Source organism: Pinus tabuliformis, chromosome J (assembly GCF_031772625.1).
Source record: "Pinus tabuliformis cultivar Carrire ecotype Pingquan chromosome J, CPIR1, whole genome shotgun sequence".
NCBI lineage: Eukaryota > Viridiplantae > Streptophyta > Pinopsida > Pinales > Pinaceae > Pinus > Pinus tabuliformis.
The window spans coordinates 896967209-896981847 of NC_142295.1; the positions used below are offsets into that span (position 1 = coordinate 896967209).

General features: G+C 35.4%; 1 pseudogene; it reads left to right on the forward strand.

Annotated features, from left to right (window-relative positions):
* Nucleotides 1–13418: 13418 nt before the first annotated feature.
* On the forward strand, nucleotides 13419–14396 carry LOC149229570 (serine/threonine-protein phosphatase 5 pseudogene; annotated as a pseudogene).
* Nucleotides 14397–14639: the final 243 nt, after the last annotated feature.

Here is a 14639-nt window from a genome sequence, read left to right on the forward strand (position 1 = left end):
CCTCAAGTATTTTAGCTCCATTCACACTTAAAACCACTTTACAAACACGTTGAACTTTTGTATAAATTGGCCTCTTCTGCACCTGGATATTCACATACACCTCCCCGCTTCACATAACATGGAATCCATTAGCATAAGCCAACTTACTGAACTCACAACATTGTTTCTCTTAGCACTTATTCTCATGACTCTTCTGATTATTGACATCGTAAAAGTCGAAAGACAAAGAAAAAAGAAACCAAAAAAACAATAACATCTCTTTTGCATCATCTTACACATTGTTTTATTTCCCCGCTTCCTTCTCTGTTACAGGTGTACGACGGATGCTTCAAATATGCATTTGGGTCCGCCATCGTGCTGCAACTTGCATTTTTTATGCTTCTATCGTCTCTGCTCGACTGCGGCACTAATGTCCTAATTGTTAGCATTCGTGCTTGTCTTGTATTCTTCACATGTCTTATTTCCCCGCTTCCTTCTCTGTTACAGGTGTACGACGGATGCTTCAAATATGCATTTGGGTCCGCCATGGTGCTGCAACTCGCATTTTTTATGCTTCTATCGTCTCTGCTCGACTGCGGCACTAATGTCCTAATTGTTAGCATTCGTGCTTGTCTTGTATTCTCATGTCACTATTTCTATTGCAGTTGTGTCATTTTGGGCTAGCAACATAAACTGGTGTATCTTGAATCGTGATTTATGTATTACTGAAACTTGTTCATGTGACTATATATATTGCAATTGTGTGATTTATGTATTACTGAAACTGGTGAACTAGTCTACTCTCTTTTTCTGAGAACTACTTCAAATCTGCAGGGAGTAACTTACTCCACTATATCTCCTGCTATAGCATGAAGAGTTTCTTACTGGGGAGAAATCTTGTAAATAGTAAAATTAGTTTCCTGTAGCTGTCGAGGGTAATGAATTGTCTTATTATGATTTCTAATTGTGAAATGTTAGCAAGTTTAAATTAAATTGAAACGAGCCTATTTGCAGGAATACATTTCTTCTGCCTTGCAAACATGCCTTTTTATCCTGAGATTGTCTTCTCTTTCTTGTTTAAAACTTCTGGTATACAGAAGCTGCATTTTGCTCTTAGCTCTTGCTAGCACTTCTTAAAAATTGAAGCCTACGACAGCCCATGTACTTGGTTTTGTAAACATTTATCAACGTATTTATTATTCATTATGTTTTCTGAAAGTGAAACTTGATAAGTCAAACTCCATTACATTATGTTCTTCAAATAAGGCAGAGAAATTAAGCTACTCATGGTTCCACATGCTTCCTTGAACAACATGAAATTGGCAATAACAAAACCATGATTTTTTATGATATGAGAAAATATCTGATAAGTAGAGTGTTATAGAAGCCTAAAGAAATGTTAGGCTTGAGATTTCCGGGAAGAAAACCTGATTGAAAGCCAAGCTGCTTGGGAAACTGTCGGCATATAGTGCTGCTGGTCAATCTCTGAACGTCAAAACATAGTATACGAATTCAAAGGCGGCTAGATAGAACTATGTGCAGGGACTAGCTGCTTCGCAGCCATCCTTGTTTTAAATATGAAATCAAAATACAAAGATTGTATTTTTCTTTTTTTAGGTTAAAAAAGTGTGAAGGATTTTTAGTCTTATCCAAATTTTGTGATGGACACTCCACCCATTCTAACTGAAACCATGAATAAGGTTAAAAATCCATAAAAAAAATCCTTCAAAAAGTTTTAGCAAGGAAAAATAACAATAACAATAATAATTTTTTTTTTTTTTTTTCTGAATATAAATAATTGTGTAAATATACACTCTCTTATCATATCTTATTCAAGAATAAATATATGATTTAATATGACATAAGTATTCAACACACAATCTTATAATATATATTAACTATTGAAATGCCTCATTATTGATAATAATAATTATAATAAATTAAAAATCAATTTTTTTATTATAATTAATTAGACTTTATTTATGTAAGCATCTACTCCAAGTGTTCAAGTGCAGCTTCACTTAGTTTAGTTTAGTTGAGTTTCATTCTAGTTAATGTTGATGTCTTCAATATAATCTTATTTAATTGATTAGTAATATTGAAAAAAAAAAATCTCTATCCTTCATTCTTTATCATGGTATGAGACAGTAGGTTGTGTAAGACTCCCACATGAGAACAATAGAGACAAAGACCTTCACATTGAATAAGACTCCAAAAAAAACATCTCAATTTTTTTTGTAGCAACTATTGTGAGAAAGAGTGGACAAGAGGTCCAAGAAAAAGTGCGAAAAAAGCTAGAATTCACATTGCATAAGAGTCCAAGAAAAACATCATCTCAATATTTTTTGTGGCAACTGTTATGAGAAGTAGTGGACCAGAGGTCCAAGAGAAAATGCAAAGGATGCTTGGACTTTGCATCTCATACCAAAAAACACATCACTTTACCACCTCTCAAAAAATCCAAGAGCGTCACTTTCGCACCACACCAAAAGAAAGAATGCAAAAGTGTCATACCAATCGCACCAATTGTTGAATATTTAAGATTGACCCATCCCGTTAATGCAAACATTGCGTCAAATTGCGCATCCAACGTTTGTCAAGAGATGAATTAAGGGTTTGTTAAAAAAATTAAAAAAATTGGGTTAAAAGCCAAAATTATTTTTCGTAGTTTTTCGTAAAGCCTTTAAAAAAAAGACCTCTTCGCTCATGTAATACTTGATTGCTGGGTTATTATTAAACGATTTATGTATATATTTCTTTTAAGAACTCAAATATTTAAAAAAGGGACAGAGTACATCTAATTTTTTTTAAGGGTTTATTAAAACACGAAAAGGTTGGTCACATTTTAAGGACCTTTTTGAAAAATTCTTATGTAAGGTCTATGAGATTAGTGATTTTAAAATGTTCATATAATTTTTTTTAAAGTGGGTATTTTAGCCGTAACGGGTTCCCTGTGAAACAAACTCTCTTCGCATGTCACCTGTAACTTTGTGAGCCTTTCATTCAATGGTTAGACCGTGGAAAGAGCAACTGCCATCATATTGAAAAAACCGGTATGAATCAGTTACAATTCCTTGAAAGAGCGACTGCCATCAAATTGAAAATACTGGTATGAATCCGTTACAATTAGTTAATGGTCCACGCTATTTCATGCTGGAATATCCTCTTTTCTGCTACTTTTCTTTTTCAAATACTTGTGGATGCCACGGGCTCGCCATGGAGCACTGAAAAACAGGGATTCAAAGGCCTTACCCCACGAATTGGATATTGCCAGCAAGATACAGAAGGAGCTGGGCAGAGACGCCTTTGTACATCACGATTTCAGAAATAGAGCTTTCCCTTACATGGTTGAGTGGTCCAGGAAATGTGGTACTGTCACAATTCAGTGGCTGATTCTTTTGTATCTGTTATATTTTCTCGCTATTTGGTAAGTGCTGGGGTGGGATTTGATGGATTGATATGTGCTACTTATCATGAAATGATTTACATTGGACAGTATGCAAAACAATTGCCATGTAAATTGTACTACTTAATAGTTTTATTATCAATTCTCATGCCCATGCCCGCTTTGCAGATACAGTGTCGGTAACCCACAGTTACATGTATTGGCATTATCGGCAAAATTTACTGTGTTAATAACACTCTATTTAAGCATCTATGATTTCAATTGCCATTGAAATATTCACTATATGGAATCAGGGACAAATAAAAAGTCTCACTAATTGGTCCCATCTCTCAATATAACTTTTATTTAAAATAACTTTTATTTAAAATCTCTCCATCCGTGCAGAAATGCCCAAATATCCATGCAGCCTTACATAAAACGGGTCATTTAAAGTTTTCCATATCTCTATTGTGTAATCAAGCTGTAAATCTTTATAACAATGTCCTTTTTGTTTAACAATGTCCTTTTTGTTTGGCAAAATAAAGTTTTACACTAAAACTCTATGTTCACACGCATCCCATCCATTTACACAAAAACTGTATGTTGCTAATGATGAATGGAACGTGCATCCAAAATTTTATTCAATCAACCATAATATCCCTATCAAAATATTAATTAATATTAATTATTTTTTATTTTAAAAATTCAAAAAAATATTATTATATTTAGATCGTTTTAAATATCTTATCTATATAAAATATATTATTAATATTAAATTTTTTTTATAAATATCTTTTATTAAAATTTCTTATAACAACGGATGTTCAAATATCTTTATCTAATTGCATTTCATCACGAGGTGCCTCAAATATCCGTTTAACTTTATGATTCCTTTAAAATAACCCGAATATTTTTTCCTTTACCGGGTGATCAAGAATTTCAGCATTTACTATCTTTATCTTTTTGTATTTTATCACGAGATGAGGATCAAAGTTTTATCTTAATTTTAATTTTAGTTTTATATGTGAAGTGTGTTTTTTTTTTTTTTTAAATAAGGGTTTTAATAAGGTTGTTATTCTTATTTCTACATTTTTTGAGGAAGCTCAAGGTAAATATAGAAAGTAAAGATGGTAGAAATAACTTTCACATTATTTTTATTGAATAAATTTAATGGTTATGGGTATTGCTTTTCTGTTTTATATATTTTTCATATACTTTCAATATATAATCATGTTTGATTCAATGTCCTCTACCAGGATTGTCATCACTAAGCTGTTTTTAAACAATTTTCCAATTTCTGTCTGCTTGGTAGATGGGTAGATGGTGTTTTGCCATGGTCGCTTCTTTTTCGAACTATATCATGGATGACAGTACATTTCTTGTTTCGCATGGACTTCTGGAGAAGCGCTGGGACTCATAAACAAAAAATCACTTTACAAGACTCTCATGTGAGATTATAGCGAGTTCAAGAGGGCCCTTGTGAAATTGAGGTCACCAAATATATGGACAAAAGGACTGTCTAAGTTATTCGGAGGGACGAGTTTAAAATGAGCCATGGAAAACTCGGAAAAGACTTCCTGTTTGAAGATCTCATCATACCAATTATCGTCCTGCGGGTTGATTCAAGCTGAAAAGTTTCTTGCTTACTTTACATGGAAGAGATAAGATGTTGCTGAAATCTTGTCATATTACTTAGGGATATGTATTGTGATGCTCACACAAAAGCAATGATGAAATATTTTAACACACATGCATCCACTATCTCTCACATGCATAATAGCTTTAAATTTTTAATTTTATAAGGAGATTTCATTTATATTCTCCTTATATATTTACGGCTACTCACTTTCCCTCATGGATTTCTATAAAATAAAAATAACTAACCTATAGTGTGTTTTTACTAGTTATCATTGCTTCATAGGTTTTGCTTTTCGCCTGAATTTTGCACTTTATTGTTAATTGAATGAGTTAGGTAGTTAATTAGTTATTAATGAGTTGTTAATTTTATAATTTAGGTGGTTTATTAGTGGTTAGTTTGTTAGTTCTATACATTTTTGTAAAGATGTTTTTATGTATATAGATCTTGTGTATATTGGATTTTTATATAATAAAAATAACTAATTTATAGTTTCATAGTATACATATTTACAAGAGCACTCCCCACAATGGCATTACATTGCAGCCTACTAGAATTTATGTCATGGTGGACTCCTTTGCCATGTTCTTGATCTACCAAATTAGCACATGTGGAGATAACAATGGTGAATGTGAAATAGTTAGCTTTGGTATCTGTTTTTTTGCATATCAGAGTAAAAATCCAAGGCCTCCTTGTAAATTCCCCACCTCTACTTAATTGGCAACACCATTGCAGAGGATCACACCACATTTGGTTTAGACACCTACTTAGGTAGGTAGGATGCCCTTATCTCCCATCTCTTTATAAAGTACTCTCGTTTCATCTTCTATAATACTAGTTCCTATGCCATTTCCTTACGACATTTCCATTGCAACATATGGTGCAATTGCTAGTTTAATATTTTCAAAGAAAGGGTGTGTCAAAGTATTTTTGGAAGTATTGGTTTTTTGAGAAATTTAGATAAATATTGAAATTTTTGAACCACTATTGTCGCATGTTGCTATTATGGTTAAAGTAAAAGTTTGATAGTATAATTATTTTGAAGTTGTGTAGCAAAAGCTTCATAGTATAATTAGTTTGAAGTTGTGTAGCACAAAAGTTATGATAAATTTTTTTTCATTACAAACAAAGAGTATGTTTTTAAGTCAATTTTCTTGTTGAGTCCTACTCAATCAACACTCATCAAACCGTGAAGTTGTGTAGCAAAAGCTTCATAGTATAATTAGTTTGAAGTTGTGTAGCACAAAAGTTATCATAATTTTTTTTTCATTACAAACAAAGAGTATGTTTTTAAGTCAATTTTCTTGTTGAGTCCTACTCAATCAACACTCATCAAACCAGAAAAGTGAAGAGGCTAAGAAAGTAGAAGAAACAACCAAAGATGTTCTAAACTTTTTTGAAAGAATTAGAAGTGCAAGGAAAAATAATGCTTCACATTGAAATGCATAAAATATTTATAGCTAACAAAATTATACCCCTCACTTGAGATGCTAAGAGAGCGAAGGAGACATGGGTTACCCTTGAGAGATGTTTTGGTGCAAGGGTTGGGTGAATCCCACTATGCTTAGTCACAAGTGGATGAGGAATTTGAAGAAGCCACATAGAAGGAACAAGTATATGCTTGTGAACCCCACTTTGCACAACCACAAGTGGATGCAAATTTGGTGACTCTAGCAACAAAGGTTGCTCATGATAATTTGGAGAATCCAATAACACATCTTGTTAATGACAATCAAATTGTCATTAGAGGAGTCAATGTTCTGAATCATGTAATTAATTAATATTACTGATGTAAACTTTGATGAAAAATTGTTGGGTAAAGATGAATATATGATGCAACAAAAACATCATATAGATGTTATTTGGTGAAAGAAGCCCAATTGAGCATGAAAACCAAGTGGAAGATAACATGCTTGCAACAACACATGTTAGTAAAGAAGTCAAATAAACATAGAGAAAATTAGAGGTAGAGAAGGAACAAAAATCTATGTGGTTGTGTAGATGTTTTTAACCATACCACTCATTTCCAATGTGCACTTAAACATGATGATTATGAAGAGGAGTTAAATTTTATTGAAACATGGCTTACAACACCATGTTTTCATGTAGTGCTCTTAGAGTTAGGACCAATGAACCTTAAAGACACCATTGATGATGAAAATATTAATGAAATTTTCATGTATTGGAGTGGTGAAGATATGAAATTGTATTATGTACTTATGTTGCACCAAAATATGGATGACGAAAAATGACATGTCTAAACAATTCACATATGAGGACATAGTTAGAGAGCTTGCAACAATGGAAGAAGTGCACTAACAAGTGAAGAAACTAAGATTTGAAGGATACAACAATAAGAAAAAATCTAAAACAATTTGAAGGCTACACCATGTAGAAGAATAAAAGTAAATCTAGTTGAAGTCAAATTCTTAAAAATGAAAGCCTCATAGAGGATCATGTACCTCAATTGAATTTTTATGTGGTTGTAATTAAGGGGGGGTGTTGGAGAATCTAATTCCAACCACTTACTAGCTGTAATAGCCATTACTCCAACTCTGCTATTTCAATTCAATTAATTGAATTTAATTGACATTCAATAAGATAATTTAATGTTGATGTCTCCAATGTAATCTTATTTAAGTCATTCATAATATTGACAAGATAAATGTATTTCTCTCCATTCTTGGTCAATCTTCTTCTACATACGGTTATAAAAATAAATATCTCACACAAACTGCAACATGCAGCGTTTACAATCAAAAAAATCTAATTATAACAAGTAATGGTTTCTATTGATTCAAAGGTAAAAGTATTTAATAAAGAATAAAATTATAATTGAAATGATATATTGAATTCGTAATGAGTATCTCACCATATTCTATTTAATTGAAGTATTTGATTATTGTTTCATTTATAAGATTGGAATCAAGCTTTTCAATGTTTAAACTGTAGATAGCTCATTAAAATAGAGAGAAAAAATGAAGCAGCTCAGACAATTCGCACAAGTGAAATGAATCTTTTCACTCCAGGGTCGACTACCACTAATGTAGTTGTGCAAATAAGTCTTAAATGTAAAAGTAGGGCAAGACACCCATCTGAGGATAGTCTTGTAGGCCAGACAATCTGTGGTATAACCGATGGTTCATTCGATGCAGGCTTCATACTCACCGTTAAAGTGGACGATAAGTGATGAAAGGTTTTATACTTGATGAAGGATTGTGCATGTCTGTCTCCAGTGCAAATTCCATCGCACCCAATGTCAATTTTATAAGAGATCAGTGAGTACCTCTGCTGCATCCAAACTTCCTGAAAAGAGGGGCTAAAGTTGTGCCTAAACTATCAACTCCAGCTTGTTCGATGCTAAATGCTCAGGTATAGGCATCAGGGTTTATACACGATGATCTTGTTGTTTTTGTGGAGCAACCAATTGATCCCATCCCTGCCGAAGCCGACTCTCGCCCACAACAAACATCCAATCCCTGACCATGTTCTGGGTGAACATGTATCTCTGTAAAGAACATCCAACATTGTTCTGGGTGAACATGTCTCTGTGAAATAACATCCAATCCCTCACCATTTGCTGAAATACATTCTCTACCGTAGCAGCAAACAATCACCACTCTGGCTAAACATGCCTCTCCAAAAGAATGGCCAATCCCTGCCCATGCAGAACCTATTGAATCTCATTCTCCGCCACCACAGCCAACTGATCCCATTCTCCCAAACCATCTCCACCATTGGTGAGCATGACTCTCCTAAAGAATAGCTAAACCCAGCCTAAGCATAATCTAATAAACCATAGACAATTGGCGTGGAAGATGTTAAACAAACATAAAGAAGAAGTTATTGATGCAGTGCACTTTTTATTTGGTTATTAGGTTTTTATAAATTGTCTAAAGTGATATGGAAGCATACTCTATTAGAGATCATGTGGTCTGTTGACAGGATTTTGTAATGCTTTCCAACGAGTGAACAATATTAAGTTGTGGATGCACTCTATTTGTTATTTTGCCTCTTAGGATTTTCATAGATTTTAAAAATAATTGGTTAACATGTTCTATTTGTATTTGTATATGAACTGAGGGTTTGATGTAAGAGCATCTAGACTTGGCTAGTAATGTGATGGGGTGGTCACATGTTGTGGCTAACGCAAGATTGGGAGGAAGACTTAGTTGTTAAATTTGTATTAATTTCACTAAGGGTAAGTAGTTAAGGGTGGTCTAATTAGGAATAAATGGCAAGTGATCATCACTGCATGGAGATCAAGCCAAGTGGTCTAGTTTGTTTAGGTGGAGATCAAGATTGAATTCTAATTGTATAACTAATTCCTTCATGTGTGGAAAGTAGTAGTTAGATATGACATATGTATAACTTCTTTTTTTTTGGATGGGAAAAAAAAAGAGAGGCTGCAGGGGAGACGAAGAAAAAGAAAGGACCCAAGGCACTTCTAAGCCTACGGGTAGTATGAAAAGAGGAGGCCATTAGTTAGAGTAAATCAGGCCTGAGAAGGGAAGAAAAAACCTTCAGATATATGTTTGTATATAGAAGTTTGACTAGGGTGTTAAGTTCTCTGTCTCATGGTGAGTTCCAATTCCATTCAAGTTTAGTGGTGACGGAGGTAATGTTAAATCAGTTTATGGTTGCTCTGTCCATTTGTTCTCTCTCGTATTTATGGTTGTTTCGATGTCATTTCACATTAGTTCCATTTCATTTGGTAATGTTATATACGGCGGTTACCTCGCTCCGGGTGGTGGCTTGGATTAGTGGTTGTTTAAATTGTTCCTTTCTGGTAACTAACCCATGTTTGAAAGCTCTCAGAAAATCCGAAAAAAACCCCAACCGAGTCCATAAGCTTTAGCCCACCGAAGGCAGAGTTAGAGGTTGTGGAGAAAGAAGAGTCAAAGCCGTTGCTAAGCATTGAAACACCAAACACTGAAGAGGAAGCCATCGAGCTGTTTCAGGATTCGACGAGCCAAGAGTTGAGGCTGAGGCCATGGTGGAGAAAGAAGTCCCCAATAGATTGTATCTCATCCAATTGACTGCGAAGAAAGCCTGCCTCACCAATCATTTGGTGAACTTGTGCTTGGATATTTTGCATGCTTCATACATGTTCAGGATTAGTTTTTTTTGGTGAAGAACAAGCTAGAGCATGGTGCCATAATCTTGAATGCCTGTAGCAGTATAATTGAGGAGGCCGAATTTTCATAGGCCCTGTAGCAGTTTACTCAGAGAAGGTCCAAATTGGTATGAAGGTTGTGCAACTTTAAGCCTGCATCATTTCTGGTATCAGAGCGGGAAAAGATTTCCTGCGGAAAGGAGTTTTTGCGTGCTGAGAGTGTGAGCATCCAAGGTGACCGAGCTAGTCATCAGAAAGACTGGTAGGATAAAAAGACTAAACAAGCGTGTTTTGTGTGCAAAGGTGAAAAGGTTGCACAGGGTGAAAGCAGGTCTTGGAAGAAGACAGACGCTGACAATAGTAAAGAGGTAAGATAGCAAAGGAAAAGTTGCAGAGGGCGAATGGCCAAGGACAATAAAGGTCAAAGATAATAGAAATGAAAGATAGCAGAGAGAGTTGAGAATTTCATTCTCGGGGAAGATTTTAAATCCGAACACACAGCAGAACATAGAGGAGAAGAGTTTTACTCTCAAAGAAACAATTTGTAGAAAGCAAACAATTTGAGACAATGCATGCAAAATGAAGATGAACATGATCCTACAGGGATCATAATATATATATATATATATATATATATATATATATATATATATATATATATATATATATATATATATATATATATATATATATATATATATATATATATATATATATATATGATGATATTTGTCTTAACTGGGTTGATAAACTGTGATTGAAGGTTTTCAGTAGCAGGCAAAGGGAAAGGCAGAGCAAAGAAAGCACTTTGAGGTGTTCTCAAGGGAGAGTGAGAGCTTGCAAAAGCCTAGATGGAGCAAAGATGTTGTGGAAGAGAAGGTTCCAGAAAGAGGACCATGTTTACCAAAAGACTGAGCGAGGAGAGCTTAGTGAGGTAAGATTGCAGTAAGGAGGACTTGCTATTGTGGAGGCTTGTTGCAGTGGAGAGAGGAGCTCAAGAAGAGAAGATGAAGGAAAAGATGATGGAAGATCATTGCAGAGGTTCTGAAGAAAGCCAGTATAGAGGAAAGAATGCCAAGAAAAATGGCATGAAGAGGATGACTCAAGAGGAGTTTGACAAGCAACTTGCTGACATGAAAGCAAGATTGGAGATATTGACGGAGCTGCTACAAGAACTAGAAGACCGGAAAAGTGGATGGATCTTTCCATTAAAAGGAAAGAAGGTGATTTGGCACTCATTACAGATGAGGTGGAAGCAAAAGGAGATTGCATTATGGATAAAGGAACTCAAATTCTTTGAGTCAACGATAAGAATTGAAGATGCCACAGACAAAATTGTTCAGAGAAAAGTGCTTCAAGAAGCAGATGAAGCAGATGAAGTTATCTGCAAGCCAGAGGAAGGAATATCTCTGGATGATGACGAGGAAGAGGTGACATTGTATGAGGGTCTCAATACTTTAGAAGAGAACTTGCATCAACATACTGAAATGTTGACACGAAGACTAGAAGGAAGCTCAAGGAGATACACTAAAATGTTGACAAGAAGACTAGAGGGAAATTTGGAGAAACAGGTGGAACTAGTGACAGAAGGTAAAACTGATGGAATCATGGAAACACAACCTTATGGGAAAGATGCAAATAAGGTAATTGATGTGCCACATAAGCTTCCAACATTGCATACACCATTGTCAGAAATCTTGGCTACAATGTTACCGCTCGAAGGATGTTCAGGTATGCAAGAAGGCCAGATGAGAATTAGGAAGAGTGTTTTATTAGTAGAAAAGAATTTGTTAATTCAAGACATAACATCTAAAAACTATCCTATAGAGGATGTGCAACTTTCCAGGAGTAGCCTGATAGAGAGAGAAGAGGTCAAAGAGGGTTTAAATGATGTGGAAGTATCAGTTGGACAGGTAGGGGAAGACAAATCATCGTTTAATATTCCATTTGTTGGTCAACAAAAACCTGGCGGAAATGCCATCAAATGTAGTGATCAACCCTATTCGTCTCCCATGGTTTGGGATGCGCATCAAGCTGGTTCCCTTGAGAAAGTGGGAGGTGGGGACATAAAAACAATTGAATGAAGGGTTAAGTTGCCAACATCTTGTCTTCACGGTGATAGAGGTGATCTTACAGCAATAAAAGAAACTCGAAATTTGGAAAATTTAACTTTGGGAAACAATAATCATCTTGTCACAACAGGACATTCTGATTCCACCGAGCTAACTAATGTATCAACAACAGGGTTGCCCATAGTTGGTAGAGACGTTTCTTGGCAGGAAGCATGTGGTTCTAGTTATTGTTCCTCTCCACCCAATGGCTCCTCAACATTGCTTTCCAGCGATTCAGTGTCACCCACATGGAATGTAGTTAACAATCCTGGAAGAGAAAACTGCATAGAAGATGAGAGCTCAAAAATATTAGTGAGAGAAACATACAATGGTGAAAAAGGACAACCAATGAAGATTGTCAAAGATGTTCATGAAGAAGAGACCATGATTTCTGAAAACATAGTAAAAGATCATCATGCTGTCATGATGATAGGCATGATTGAGTCAACCATGGGAGATGTTGAATTGATCAACCTGGAAAATGTACCTCAAGGAAGACGATATGAAGCAGAAATGCACCTAGAAAAAGGTGAAGAAAAGGAAGAAGAGCTGACAATGACAAGAAGTCAACAACAGGATCAAGGAGAAAAAGAAAGCAGCTCTCATCAAGAAACTAATGTATGGGAGAAGGAGCTAGAGTTACTGGAGAAATGGTTAAAAGAAATAGTACGTGATGAAGACTGCAAGAGGTCTGTAGTAAAGGAAGCAGAAGCAGAGGAAGAAGTTCACAACGGTGAACGAGGGCAACGAAGAATTATTAGAATAGATGATGTAGAGGAAAAGCTTGAAAACTCTTTTAAGGAGTTAAATCAGCGCACTCAAATGGTGATGAAAGAAGAAAGTCTAGAACAACAAGTTGAAATATTGTTGAAAGGAGACACATAGTCTGAATGTGTGAAATAGATGAAGATGCAGCTGGACAATAGCAACAAGCTAAAGCAGGAAGGGAGAGTTAATGAAGAAGACCAGCAAGAAGATCTACTGGAAACAAAGATTGAGAACATAAGGGAACTGATGTTGAAGCAGACCAGAAGGCAAAGGCTAGCAGCATCAGAAAAGGTGATCAGTCAAGTACAAAAAAAATTCAGCAGGTTAAGAGAATTTGTCCAAATGATCCTAATGCCACCAAAAATCTTGAAGAGACCGAAACAACAGTCAAAAAAATTAGATTTATTGAGGCCATCTCAGTGAATGATCTTGAGAATCATTTTGTTGTTGATTCCATTGAATGAATCCATTGATTTTCATTCAATAAAGGTAGAACACCAACATAGAATAGAAGGAGAAAATGTAATATTGGAATTTATAAAGAAAGTGATGGATGACTTCGAGAATCAGGAAAATATACACAGAAGGTGTGCATTTCAAATATTATTTCAAGTAAAGGATTTGCTGGAGGCAATGCCATCGCTGGTTGACATCAATATTCCGAATGGAAAGCAATTCACTATTTGTGGTGACATCCATGGTCAGTATTATGACCTTTTGAACATCTTTGAGATTAGTGGGCTTTCTTTGGAGAACAATCCTTATCTTTTTTATGGTGATTTTGTTGATCGAGGATCATTTTCAGTTGAAGTCATACTTGTGCTATTCTCATTCAGGTGTATGTGTCCAACTGAACTCTATCTTCCAAGAGGAAATCATGAAAGCAAGAGTATGAACAAGATTTATAGTTTTGAGGGCGAAGTCAAGTCCAAGTACAGTGAAAGCATGGTTGAGATTTTCGCTGAAGTGTTTTGCTACTTGCTTTTGGCTCATGTCCTCAATGACAAGATTTTAGTTGTTCATGGTAGTCTTTTTAGTGTTGATGATATGAAACTCGATGATATCAAAGAAATTTTTCGATTCCGTGAGCCACCTAAAGAGGGTCTGATGTGTGAAATACTTTGGAGTGATCCACAGCCCCATAAAGGGCATGGACCTAGAAAACGAGATGTTGGTTTGTCTTTTGGAGAAGATGTGACGAAAACGTTTTTCCAAGAAAACAATCTTGAGCTGGTGGTCAGGTCTCATGAAGTTAAAGAGGGAGATTATGAAATTGAACACGATGGCAAACTTATTATGGTTTTATCAACTCCAAACTATTGCGACCAGAGAAGTAAGATAAAGCAGGAAGCAACTGACATGCAGCCTAAATGGAGGAGCAGAGCATATGGACAACTCTAGGAAAAAGTCTGGGATCTAGGAGGAATTTTTTTTCTCCCTCCGTTCCTTTTTGAAAGCACATGGTCACCAGATCATGAATGTTTTCAAGCGTGAGAGTCTGATGCAGAAGCACCTAGACTTGGTTAGCAATGTGATTGGGTGGTCACATGTTGTGGCTAACGCAAGATTGGGAGGAATACTTAGTTGTTAAATTTGTATTAATTTCAATAAGGGTAAGTAGTTAAGGGTGGTCTAATTAGGAAT